This window comes from Petromyzon marinus, chromosome 43 (assembly GCF_048934315.1).
Source record: "Petromyzon marinus isolate PM22_M1 ecotype Great Lakes invasive population chromosome 43, UKy_Petmar_22M1.pri1.0, whole genome shotgun sequence".
NCBI lineage: Eukaryota > Metazoa > Chordata > Hyperoartia > Petromyzontiformes > Petromyzontidae > Petromyzon > Petromyzon marinus.
This window is the reverse complement of record NC_133709.1, coordinates 11,553,965-11,568,987: the sequence shown is the minus strand read 5'-3', so window position 1 is coordinate 11,568,987 and position 15,023 is coordinate 11,553,965. Positions and strand designations below refer to the sequence as shown.

Sequence of the window (15,023 nt, the reverse complement as noted above, 5' to 3'; positions counted from 1 at the left end):
ATCACACAAACTCCACTCACTCTGTAGAACAGGGGGAGATCACACAAACTCCACTCACTCTGTAGAACAGGGAGAGATCACACAAACTCCACTCACTCTGTAGACCAGGGGGAGATCACACAAACTCCACTCACTCTGTAGACCAGGGAGAGATCACACAAACTCCACTCACTCTGTAGAACAGGGGGAGATCACACAAACTCCACTCACTCTGTAGACCAGGGGGAGATCACACAAACTCCACTCACACACTCTGTAGAACAGGCAGAGATCACACAAACTCCACTCACTCTGTAGACCAGGGAGAGATCATACAAACTCTACTCACTCTGTAGAACAGGGGGAGATCACACAAACTCCACTCACTCTGTAGAACAGGGAGAGATCACACAAACTCCACTCACTCTGTAGAACAGGGGGAGATCACACAAACTCCACTCACTCTGTAGAACAGGGGGAGATCACACAAACTCCACTCACTCTGTAGAACAGGGAGAGATCACGCAAACTCCACTCACTCTGTAGAACAGGGAGAGATCACACAAACTCCACTCACTCTGTAGACCAGGGAGAGATCACACAAACTCCACTCACTCTGTAGAACAGGGGGAGATCACACAAACTCCACTCACTCTGTAGACCAGGGGGAGATCACACAAACTCCACTCACACACTCTGTAGAACAGGCAGAGATCACACAAACTCCACTCACTCTGTAGACCAGGGAGAGATCATACAAACTCTACTCACTCTGTAGAACAGGGGGAGATCACACAAACTCCACTCACTCTGTAGACCAGGGAGAGATCACACAAACTCCACTCACTCTGTAGAAGAGGGGGAGATTACACAAACTCCACTCACTCTCTAGAACAAGGGGAGATCACACAAACTCCTCTATGTAGACCAGGGAGAGATCACACAAACTCCACTCACTCTGTAGAACAGGGGGAGATCACACAAACTTCACTCACTCTGTAGAACAGGGAGAGATCACACAAACTCCACTCACTCTGTAGACCAGGGGGAGATCACACAAACTCCACTCACTCTGTACACCAGGGAGAGATCACACAAACTCCACTCACTCTGTAGAACAGGGGGAGATCACACAAACTCCACTCACTCTGTAGACCAGGGGGAGATCACACAAACTCCACTCACACACTCTGTAGAACAGGCAGAGATCACACAAACTCCACTCACTCTGTAGACCAGGGAGAGATCATACAAACTCTACTCACTCTGTAGAACAGGGGGAGATCACACAAACTCCACTCACTCTGTAGAACAGGGAGAGATCACACAAACTCCACTCACTCTGTAGAACAGGGGGAGATCACACAAACTCCACTCACTCTGTAGAACAGGGGGAGATCACACAAACTCCACTCACTCTGTAGAACAGGGAGAGATCACGCAAACTCCACTCACTCTGTAGAACAGGGAGAGATCACACAAACTCCACTCACTCTGTAGACCAGGGAGAGATCACACAAACTCCTCTCACTCTGTAGAACAGGGGGAGATCACACAAACTCCACTCACTCTGTAGAAGAGGGAGAGATCACACAAACTCCGCTCACTCTGTAGAACAGGGGGAGATCACACAAACTCCACTCTGTAGACCAGGGAGAGATCACACAAACTCCACTCACTCTGTAGACCAGGGGGAGATCACACAAACTCCACTCACACACTCTGTAGAACAGGCAGAGATCACACAAACTCCACTCACTCTGTAGACCAGGGAGAGATCATACAAACTCCACTCACTCTGTAGACCAGGGAGAGATCATACAAACTCCACTCACTCTGTAGAACAGGGGGAGATCACACAAACTCCTCTCTGTAGACCAGGGAGAGATCACACAAAGTCCACTCACTCTGTAGAACAGGGGGAGATCACACAAACTCCACTCACTCTGTAGACCAGGGAGAGATCACACAAACTCCACTCACTCTGTAGAACAGGGGGAGATCACACAAACTCCACTCACTCTGTAGAACAGGGAGAGATCACACAAACTCCACTCACTCTGTAGACCAGGGGGAGATCACACAAACTCCACTCACTCTGTAGACCAGGGAGAGATCACACAAACTCCACTCACTCTGTAGAACAGGGGGAGATCACACAAACTCCACTCACTTTGTAGACCAGGGGGAGATCACACAAACTCCACTCACACACTCTGTAGAACAGGCAGAGATCACACAAACTCCACTCACTCTGTAGACCAGGGAGAGATCATAAAAACTCTACTCACTCTGTAGAACAGGGGGAGATCACACAAACTCCACTCACTCTGTAGAACAGGGAGAGATCACACAAACTCCACTCACTCTGTAGAACAGGGGGAGATCACACAAACTCCACTCACTCTGTAGAACAGGAGGAGATCACACAAACTCCACTCACTCTGTAGAACAGGGAGAGATCACGCAAACTCCACTCACTCTGTAGAACAGGGAGAGATCACACAAACTCCACTCACTCTGTAGACCAGGGAGAGATCACACAAACTCCTCTCACTCTGTAGAACAGGGGGAGATCACACAAACTCCACTCACTCTGTAGAAGAGGGAGAGATCACACAAACTCCGCTCACTCTGTAGAACAGGGGGAGATCACACAAACTCCACTCTGTTGACCAGGGAGAGATCACACAAACTCCACTCACTCTGTAGAACAGGGGGAGATCACACAAACTCCACTCACTCTGTAGAACAGGGGGAGATCACACAAACTCCACTCACTCTGTAGAACAGGGGGAGATCACACAAACTTCACTCACTCTGTAGACCAGGGGGAGATCACACAAACTCCACTCACACACTCTGTAGAACAGGCAGAGATCACACAAACTCCACTCACTCTGTAGACCAGGGAGAGATCATACAAACTCCACTCACTCTGTAGAACAGGGGGAGATCACACAAACTCCTCTCTGTAGACCAGGGAGAGATCACACAAAGTCCACTCACTCTTTAGAACAGGGGGAGATCACACAAACTCCACTCACTCTGTAGACCAGGGAGAGATCACACAAACTCCACTCACTCTGTAGAACAGGAGGAGATCACACAAACTTCACTCACTGTGTAGAACAGGGAGAGATCACACAAACTCCACTCACTCTGTAGAACAGGGGGAGATCACACAAACTCCACTCACTCTGTAGAACAGGGAGAGATCACACAAACTCCACTCACTCTGTAGAACAGGGGGAGATCACACAAACTCCACTCACTCTGTAGAACAGGGGGAGATCACACAAACTCCACTCACTCTCTAGAACAGGGGGAGATCACACAAACTCCTCTCACTCTGTAGAACAGGGGGAGATCACACAAACTCCACTCACTCTGTAGACCAGGGAGAGATCACACAAACTCCACTCACTCTGTAGAAGAGGGGGAGATCACACAAACTCCACTCACTCTGTAGAACAAGGAGAGATCACACAAACTCCTCTATGTAGACCAGGGAGAGATCACACAAACTCCACTCACTCTGTAGAACAGGGGGAGATCACACAAACTCCACTCACTCTGTAGAACAGGGAGAGATCACACAAACTCCACTCACTCTGTAGACCAGGGGGAGATCACACAAACTCCACTCACTCTGTAGACCAGGGAGAGATCACACAAACTCCACTCACTCTGTAGAACAGGGGGAGATCACACAAACTCCACTCACTCTGTAGACCAGGGGGAGATCACACAAACTCCACTCACACACTCTGTAGAACAGGCAGAGATCACACAAACTCCACTCACTCTGTAGACCAGGGAGAGATCATACAAACTCTACTCACTCTGTAGAACAGGGGGAGATCACACAAACTCCACTCACTCTGTAGAACAGGGAGAGATCACACAAACTCCACTCACTCTGTAGAACAGGGGGAGATCACACAAACTCCACTCACTCTGTAGAACAGGGGGAGATCACACAAACTCCACTCACTCTGTAGAACAGGGAGAGATCACGCAAACTCCACTCACTCTGTAGAACAGGGAGAGATCACACAAACTCCACTCACTCTGTAGACCAGGGAGAGATCACACAAACTCTTCTCACTCTGTAGAACAGGGGGAGATCACACAAACTCCACTCACTCTGTAGAACAGGGAGAGATCACACAAACTCCACTCACTCTGTAGAACAGGGGGAGATCACACAAACTCCACTCACTCTGTAGAACAGGGGGAGATCACACAAACTCCACTCACTCTGTAGAACAGGGAGAGATCACGCAAACTCCACTCACTCTGTAGAACAGGGAGAGATCACACAAACTCCACTCACTCTGTAGACCAGGGAGAGATCACACAAACTCCTCTCACTCTGTAGAACAGGGGGAGATCACACAAACTCCACTCACTCTGTAGAAGAGGGAGAGATCACACAAACTCCGCTCACTCTGTAGAACAGGGGGAGATCACACAAACTCCACTCTGTAGACCAGGGAGAGATCACACAAACTCCACTCACTCTGTAGAACAGGGGGAGATCACACAAACTCCACTCACTCTGTAGAACAGGGGGAGATCACACAAACTCCACTCACTCTGTAGAACAGGGGGAGATCACACAAACTTCACTCACTCTGTAGACCAGGGGGAGATCACACAAACTCCACTCACACACTCTGTAGAACAGGCAGAGATCACACAAACTCCACTCACTCTGTAGACCAGGGAGAGATCATACAAACTCCACTCACTCTGTAGAACAGGGGGAGATCACACAAACTCCTCTCTGTAGACCAGGGAGAGATCACACAAAGTCCACTCACTCTGTAGAACAGGGGGAGATCACACAAACTCCACTCACTCTGTAGACCAGGGAGAGATCACACAATCTCCACTCACTCTCTAGAACAGGGGGAGATCACACAAACTCCACTCACTCTGTAGAACAGGGAGAGATCACACAAACTCCACTCACTCTGTAGACCAGGGGGAGATCACACAAACTCCACTCACTCTGTAGACCAGGGAGAGATCACACAAACTCCACTCACTCTGTAGAACAGGGGGAGATCACACAAACTCCACTCACTCTGTAGAACAGGGGGAGATCACACAAACTCCACTCACACACTCTGTAGAACAGGCAGAGATCACACAAACTCCACTCACTCTGTAGACCAGGGAGAGATCATACAAACTCCACTCACTCTGTAGAACAGGGGGAGATCACACAAACTCCTCTCTGTAGACCAGGGAGAGATCACACAAACTCCACTCACTCTGTAGAACAGGGGGAGATCACACAAACTCCACTCACTCTGTAGAACAGGGAGAGATCACGCAAACTCCACTCACTCTGTAGAACAGGGAGAGATCACACAAACTCCACTCACTCTGTAGACCAGGGAGAGATCACACAAACTCTTCTCACTCTGTAGAACAGGGGGAGATCACACAAACTCCACTCACTCTGTAGAACAGGGAGAGATCACACAAACTCCACTCACTCTGTAGAACAGGGGGAGATCACACAAACTCCACTCACTCTGTAGAACAGGGGGAGATCACACAAACTCCACTCACTCTGTAGAACAGGGAGAGATCACGCAAACTCCACTCACTCTGTAGAACAGGGAGAGATCACACAAACTCCACTCACTCTGTAGACCAGGGAGAGATCACACAAACTCCTCTCACTCTGTAGAACAGGGGGAGATCACACAAACTCCACTCACTCTGTAGAAGAGGGAGAGATCACACAAACTCCGCTCACTCTGTAGAACAGGGGGAGATCACACAAACTCCACTCTGTAGACCAGGGAGAGATCACACAAACTCCACTCACTCTGTAGAACAGGGGGAGATCACACAAACTCCACTCACTCTGTAGAACAGGGGGAGATCACACAAACTCCACTCACTCTGTAGAACAGGGGGAGATCACACAAACTTCACTCACTCTGTAGACCAGGGGGAGATCACACAAACTCCACTCACACACTCTGTAGAACAGGCAGAGATCACACAAACTCCACTCACTCTGTAGACCAGGGAGAGATCATACAAACTCCACTCACTCTGTAGAACAGGGGGAGATCACACAAACTCCTCTCTGTAGACCAGGGAGAGATCACACAAAGTCCACTCACTCTGTAGAACAGGGGGAGATCACACAAACTCCACTCACTCTGTAGACCAGGGAGAGATCACACAATCTCCACTCACTCTCTAGAACAGGGGGAGATCACACAAACTCCACTCACTCTGTAGAACAGGGAGAGATCACACAAACTCCACTCACTCTGTAGACCAGGGGGAGATCACACAAACTCCACTCACTCTGTAGACCAGGGAGAGATCACACAAACTCCACTCACTCTGTAGAACAGGGGGAGATCACACAAACTCCACTCACTCTGTAGACCAGGGGGAGATCACACAAACTCCACTCACACACTCTGTAGAACAGGCAGAGATCACACAAACTCCACTCACTCTGTAGACCAGGGAGAGATCATACAAACTCTACTCACTCTGTAGAACAGGGGGAGATCACACAAACTCCACTCACTCTGTAGAACAGGGAGAGATCACACAAACTCCACTCACTCTGTAGAACAGGGGGAGATCACACAAACTCCACTCACTCTGTAGAACAGGGGGAGATCACACAAACTCCGCTCACTCTGTAGAACAGGGGGAGATCACACAAACTCCACTCTGTAGACCAGGGAGAGATCACACAAACTCCACTCACTCTGTAGACCAGGGAGAGATCACACAAACTCCTCTCACTCTGTAGAACAGGGGGAGATCACACAAACTCCACTCACTCTGTAGAAGAGGGAGAGATCACACAAACTCCGCTCACTCTGTAGAACAGGGGGAGATCACACAAACTCCACTCTGTAGACCAGGGAGAGATCACACAAACTCCACTCACTCTGTAGAACAGGGGGAGATCACACAAACTCCACTCACTCTGTAGAACAGGGGGAGATCACACAAACTCCACTCACTCTGTAGAACGGGGGAGATCACACAAACTTCACTCACTCTGTAGACCAGGGGGAGATCACACAAACTCCACTCACACACTCTGTAGAACAGGCAGAGATCACACAAACTCCACTCACTCTGTAGACCAGGGAGAGATCATACAAACTCCACTCACTCTGTAGAACAGGGGGAGATCACACAAACTCCTCTCTGTAGACCAGGGAGAGATCACACAAAGTCCACTCACTCTGTAGAACAGGGGGAGATCACACAAACTCCACTCACTCTGTAGACCAGGGAGAGATCACACAAACTCCACTCACTCTGTAGAACAGGAGGAGATCACACAAACTCCACTCACTGTGTAGAACAGGGAGAGATCACACAAACTCCACTCACTCTGTAGAACAGGGGGAGATCACACAAACTCCACTCACTCTGTAGAACAGGGAGAGATCACACAAACTCCACTCACTCTGTAGAACAGGGGGAGATCACACAAACTCCACTCACTCTGTAGAACAGGGGGAGATCACACAAACTCCACTCACTCTGTAGAACAGGGAGAGATCACAAAAACTCCACTCACTCACTAGAACAGGGGGAGATCACACAAACTCCTCTCACTCTGTAGAACAGGGGGAGATCACACAAACTCCACTCACTCTGTAGACCAGGGAGAGATCAAACAAACTCCACTCACTCTGTAGAAGAGGGGGAGATCACACAAACTCCACTCACTCTGTAGACCAGGGAGAGATCACACAATCTCCACTCACTCTCTAGAACAGGGGGAGATCACACAAACTCCACTCACTCTGTAGAACAGGGAGAGATCACACAAACTCCACTCACTCTGTAGACCAGGGGGAGATCACACAAACTCCACTCACTCTGTAGACCAGGGAGAGATCACACAAACTCCACTCACTCTGTAGAACAGGGGGAGATCACACAAACTCCACTCACTCTGTAGACCAGGGGGAGATCACACAAACTCCACTCACACACTCTGTAGAACAGGCAGAGATCACACAAACTCCACTCACTCTGTAGACCAGGGAGAGATCATACAAACTCTACTCACTCTGTAGAACAGGGGGAGATCACACAAACTCCACTCACTCTGTAGAACAGGGAGAGATCACACAAACTCCACTCACTCTGTAGAACAGGGGGAGATCACACAAACTCCACTCACTCTGTAGAACAGGGGGAGATCACACAAACTCCACTCACTCTGTAGAACAGGGAGAGATCACGCAAACTCCACTCACTCTGTAGAACAGGGAGAGATCACACAAACTCCACTCACTCTGTAGACCAGGGAGAGATCACACAAACTCCTCTCACTCTGTAGAACAGGGGGAGATCACACAAACTCCACTCACTCTGTAGAAGAGGGAGAGATCACACAAACTCCGCTCACTCTGTAGAACAGGGGGAGATCACACAAACTCCACTCTGTAGACCAGGGAGAGATCACACAAACTCCACTCACTCTGTAGAACAGGGGGAGATGACACAAACTCCACTCACTCTGTAGAACAGGGGGAGATCACACAAACTCCACTCACTCTGTAGAACAGGGGGAGATCACACAAACTTCACTCACTCTGTAGACCAGGGGGAGATCACACAAACTCCACTCACACACTCTGTAGAACAGGCAGAGATCACACAAACTCCACTCACTCTGTAGACCAGGGAGAGATCATACAAACTCCACTCACTCTGTAGAACAGGGGGAGATCACACAAACTCCTCTCTGTAGACCAGGGAGAGATCACACAAAGTCCACTCACTCTGTAGAACAGGGGGAGATCACACAAACTCCACTCACTCTGTAGACCAGGGAGAGATCACACAAACTCCACTCACTCTGTAGAACAGGAGGAGATCACACAAACTCCACTCACTCTGTAGAACAGGGAGAGATCACACAAACTCCACTCACTCTGTAGACCAGGGAGAGATCACACAAACTCCTCTCACTCTGTAGAACAGGGGGAGATCACACAAACTCCACTCACTCTGTAGAAGAGGGAGAGATCACACAAACTCCGCTCACTCTGTAGAACAGGGGGAGATCACACAAACTCCACTCTGTAGACCAGGGAGAGATCACACAAACTCCACTCACTCTGTAGACCAGGGAGAGATCACACAAACTCCTCTCACTCTGTAGAACAGGGGGAGATCACACAAACTCCACTCACTCTGTAGAAGAGGGAGAGATCACACAAACTCCGCTCACTCTGTAGAACAGGGGGAGATCACACAAACTCCACTCTGTAGACCAGGGAGAGATCACACAAACTCCACTCACTCTGTAGAACAGGGGGAGATCACACAAACTCCACTCACTCTGTAGAACAGGGGGAGATCACACAAACTCCACTCACTCTGTAGAACGGGGGAGATCACACAAACTTCACTCACTCTGTAGACCAGGGGGAGATCACACAAACTCCACTCACACACTCTGTAGAACAGGCAGAGATCACACAAACTCCACTCACTCTGTAGACCAGGGAGAGATCATACAAACTCCACTCACTCTGTAGAACAGGGGGAGATCACACAAACTCCTCTCTGTAGACCAGGGAGAGATCACACAAAGTCCACTCACTCTGTAGAACAGGGGGAGATCACACAAACTCCACTCACTCTGTAGACCAGGGAGAGATCACACAAACTCCACTCACTCTGTAGAACAGGAGGAGATCACACAAACTCCACTCACTGTGTAGAACAGGGAGAGATCACACAAACTCCACTCACTCTGTAGAACAGGGGGAGATCACACAAACTCCACTCACTCTGTAGAACAGGGAGAGATCACACAAACTCCACTCACTCTGTAGAACAGGGGGAGATCACACAAACTCCACTCACTCTGTAGAACAGGGGGAGATCACACAAACTCCACTCACTCTGTAGAACAGGGAGAGATCACACAAACTCCACTCACTCTCTAGAACAGGGGGAGATCACACAAACTCCTCTCACTCTGTAGAACAGGGGGAGATCACACAAACTCCACTCACTCTGTAGACCAGGGAGAGATCAAACAAACTCCACTCACTCTGTAGAAGAGGGGGAGATCACACAAACTCCACTCACTCTGTAGAACAAGGGGAGATCACACAAACTCCTCTATGTAGACCAGGGAGAGATCACACAAACTCCACTCACTCTGTAGAACAGGGGGAGATCACACAAACTCCACTCACTCTGTAGAACAGGGAGAGATCACACAAACTCCACTCACTCTGTAGACCAGGGGGAGATCACACAAACTCCACTCACTCTGTAGACCAGGGAGAGATCACACAAACTCCACTCACTCTGTAGAACAGGGGGAGATCACACAAACTCCACTCACTCTGTAGACCAGGGGGAGATCACACAAACTCCACTCACACACTCTGTAGAACAGGCAGAGATCACACAAACTCCACTCACTCTGTAGACCAGGGAGAGATCATACAAACTCTACTCACTCTGTAGAACAGGGGGAGATCACACAAACTCCACTCACTCTGTAGAACAGGGAGAGATCACACAAACTCCACTCACTCTGTAGAACAGGGGGAGATCACACAAACTCCACTCACTCTGTAGAACAGGGGGAGATCACACAAACTCCACTCACTCTGTAGAACAGGGAGAGATCACGCAAACTCCACTCAGTCTGTAGAACAGGGAGAGATCACACAAACTCCACTCACTCTGTAGACCAGGGAGAGATCACACAAACTCCTCTCACTCTGTAGAACAGGGGGAGATCACACAAACTCCACTCACTCTGTAGAAGAGGGAGAGATCACACAAACTCCACTCACTCTGTAGAACAGGGGGAGATCACACAAACTCCACTCTGTAGACCAGGGAGAGATCACACAAACTCCACGCACTCTGTAGAACAGGGGGAGATCACACAAACTCCACTCACTCTGTAGAACAGGGGGAGATCACACAAACTCCACTCACTCTGTAGAACAGGGGGAGATCACACAAACTTCACTCACTCTGTAGACCAGGGGGAGATCACACAAACTCCACTCACACACTCTGTAGAACAGGCAGAGATCACACAAACTCCACTCACTCTGTAGACCAGGGAGAGATCATACAAACTCCACTCACTCTGTAGAACAGGGGGAGATCACACAAACTCCTCTCTGTAGACCAGGGAGAGATCACGCAAACTCCACTCACTCTGTAGAACAGGGAGAGATCACACAAACTCCACTCACTCTGTAGACCAGGGAGAGATCACACAAACTCCTCTCACTCTGTAGAACAGGGGGAGATCACACAAACTCCACTCACTCTGTAGAAGAGGGAGAGATCACACAAACTCCACTCACTCTGTAGAACAGGGGGAGATCACACAAACTCCACTCTGTAGACCAGGGAGAGATCACACAAACTCCACTCACTCTGTAGAACAGGGGGAGATCACACAAACTCCACTCACTCTGTAGAACAGGGGGAGATCACACAAACTCCACTCACTCTGTAGAACAGGGGGAGATCACACAAACTTCACTCACTCTGTAGACCAGGGAGAGATCACACAAACTCCACGCACTCTGTAGAACAGGGGGAGATCACACAAACTCCACTCACTCTGTAGAACAGGGAGAGATCACACAAACTCCACTCACTCTCTAGAACAGGGGGAGATCACACAAACTCCTCTCACTCTGTAGAACAGGGGGAGATCACACAAACTCCACTCACTCTGTAGACCAGGGAGAGATCACACAAACTCCACTCACTCTGTAGAAGAGGGGGAGATCACACAAACTCCACTCACTCTGTAGAACAAGGAGAGATCACACAAACTCCTCTATGTAGACCAGGGAGAGATCACACAAACTCCACTCACTCTGTAGAACAGGGGGAGATCACACAAACTCCACTCACTCTGTAGAACAGGGAGAGATCACACAAACTCCACTCACTCTGTAGACCAGGGGGAGATCACACAAACTCCACTCACTCTGTAGACCAGGGAGAGATCACACAAACTCCACTCACTCTGTAGAACAGGGGGAGATCACACAAACTCCACTCACTCTGTAGAACAGGGCGAGATCACACAAACTCCACTCACTCTCTAGAACAGGGGGAGATCACACAAACTCCTCTCACTCTGTAGAACAGGGGGAGATCACACAAACTCCACTCACTCTGTAGACCAGGGAGAGATCACACAAACTCCACTCACTCTGTAGAAGAGGGGGAGATCACACAAACTCCACTCACTCTGTAGAACAAGGAGAGATCACACAAACTCCTCTATGTAGACCAGGGAGAGATCACACAAACTCCACTCACTCTGTAGAACAGGGGGAGATCACACAAACTCCTCTCACTCTGTAGAACAGGGGGAGATCACACAAACTCCTCTCACTCTGTAGACCAGGGAGAGGTCACACCAACTCCACTCACTCTGTAGAACAGGGGGAGATCACACAAACTCCACTCACTCTGTAGAACAGGGGGAGATCACACAAACTCCACTCACTCTGTAGAACAGGGGGAGATCACACAAACTCCTCTCTGTAGACCAGGGAGAGATCACACAAACTTCACTCACTCTGTAGAACAGGGGGAGATCACACAAACTCCACTCACTCTGTAGAACAGGGAGAGATCACACAAACTCCACTCACTCTGTAGACCAGGGAGAGATCACACAAACTCCACTCACTCTGTAGAACAGGGGGAGATCACACAAACTCCACTCACTCTGTAGAACAGGGGGAGATCACACAAACTCCACTCACTCTGTAGAACAGGGGGAGATCACACAAACTTCACTCACTCTGTAGACCAGGGAGAGATCACACAAACTCCACGCACTCTGTAGAACAGGGGGAGATCACACAAACTCCACTCACTCTGTAGAACAGGGAGAGATCACACAAACTCCACTCACTCTCTAGAACAGGGGGAGATCACACAAACTCCTCTCACTCTGTAGAACAGGGGGAGATCACACAAACTCCACTCACTCTGTAGACCAGGGAGAGATCACACAAACTCCACTCACTCTGTAGAAGAGGGGGAGATCACACAAACTCCACTCACTCTGTAGAACAAGGAGAGATCACACAAACTCCTCTATGTAGACCAGGGAGAGATCACACAAACTCCACTCACTCTGTAGAACAGGGGGAGATCACACAAACTCCACTCACTCTGTAGAACAGGGAGAGATCACACAAACTCCACTCACTCTGTAGACCAGGGGGAGATCACACAAACTCCACTCACTCTGTAGACCAGGGAGAGATCACACAAACTCCACTCACTCTGTAGAACAGGGGGAGATCACACAAACTCCACTCACTCTGTAGAACAGGGCGAGATCACACAAACTCCACTCACTCTCTAGAACAGGGGGAGATCACACAAACTCCTCTCACTCTGTAGAACAGGGGGAGATCACACAAACTCCACTCACTCTGTAGACCAGGGAGAGATCACACAAACTCCACTCACTCTGTAGAAGAGGGGGAGATCACACAAACTCCACTCACTCTGTAGAACAAGGAGAGATCACACAAACTCCTCTATGTAGACCAGGGAGAGATCACACAAACTCCACTCACTCTGTAGAACAGGGGGAGATCACACAAACTCCACTCACTCTGTAGAACAGGGGGAGATCACACAAACTCCACTCACTCTGTAGAACAGGGGGAGATCACACAAACTCCACTCACTCTGTAGAACAGGGGGAGATCACACAAACTCCTCTCTGTAGACCAGGGAGAGATCACACAAACTTCACTCACTCTGTAGAACAGGGGGAGATCACACAAACTCCACTCACTCTGTAGAACAGGGAGAGATCACACAAACTCCACTCACTCTGTAGAACAGGGGGAGATCACACAAACCCCACTCACTCTGTAGAACAGGGAGAGATCACACAAACGCCACTCACTCTGTAGACCAGGGAGAGATCACACAAACTCCTCTCACTCTGTAGAACAGGGGGAGATCACACAAACTCCTCTCTGTAGACCAGGGAGAGATCACACAAACTCTACTCACTCTGTAGAACAGGGAGAGATCACACAAACTCCACTCACTCTGTAGAACAGGGGGAGAAATCACACAAACTCCACTCACTCTGTAGAACAGGGAGAGATGACACAAACTCCACTCAGTCTGTAGACCAGAGAGAGATCACACAAACTCCACTCCTCTCTGTAGACCAGTGAGAGATCACACAAACTCCACTCACTCTGTAGACCAGGGAGAGATCACACAAACTCCTCTCTGTAGACCAGGGAGAGATCACACAAACTCCTCTCACTCTGTAGAACAGGGAGAGATCACACAAACTCCACTCACTCTGTAGAACAGGGGGACATCACACAAACTCCACTCACTCTGTAGTACAAGGAGAGATCACACAAACTCCACTCACTCTGTAGACCAGGGAGAGATCACATAAACTCCTCTCTGTAGACCAGGGAGAGATCACACAAACTCCACTCACTCTATAGAACAGGGGGCGATCACACAAACTCCACTCACTCTGTAGACCAGGGGGAGATCACACAAACTCCACTCACTCTGTAGACCAGGGAGAGATCACACAAACTCCACTCACTCTGTAGAACAGGGGGAGATCACACAAACTCCACTCACTCTGTAGAACAGGGCGAGATCACACAAACTCCACTCACTCTCTAGAACAGGGGGAGATCACACAAACTCCTCTCACTCTGTAGAACAGGGGGAGATCACACAAACTCCACTCACTCTGTAGACCAGGGAGAGATCACACAAACTCCACTCACTCTGTAGAAGAGGGGGAGATCACACAAACTCCACTCACTCTGTAGAACAAGGAGAGATCACACAAACTCCTCTATGTAGACCAGGGAGAGATCACACAAACTCCACTCACTCTGTAGAACAGGGGGAGATCACACAAACTCCTCTCACTCTGTAGAACAGGGGGAGATCACACAAACTCCTCTCACTCTGTAGACCAGGGAGAG

At 49.3% G+C, this 15,023-nt stretch overlaps 1 protein-coding gene and 1 long non-coding RNA gene across 5 annotated transcripts in view; both read left to right on the top strand.

Annotated features, from left to right (window-relative positions):
- COMMD7 (COMM domain containing 7) overlaps positions 1-15,023 on the top strand; it is a 59,034-nt gene that overhangs the window by 32,315 nt on the left and 11,696 nt on the right. The window lies entirely within an intron of this gene.
- LOC142930812 (uncharacterized) overlaps positions 1-15,023 on the top strand; it is a 34,529-nt gene that overhangs the window by 16,992 nt on the left and 2,514 nt on the right. Inside the window, exon 1 of the long non-coding RNA XR_012946785.1 lies at positions 1-15,023. This exon is cut by the window's left edge and continues 16,992 nt beyond it. This is a non-coding gene — a long non-coding RNA (uncharacterized LOC142930812).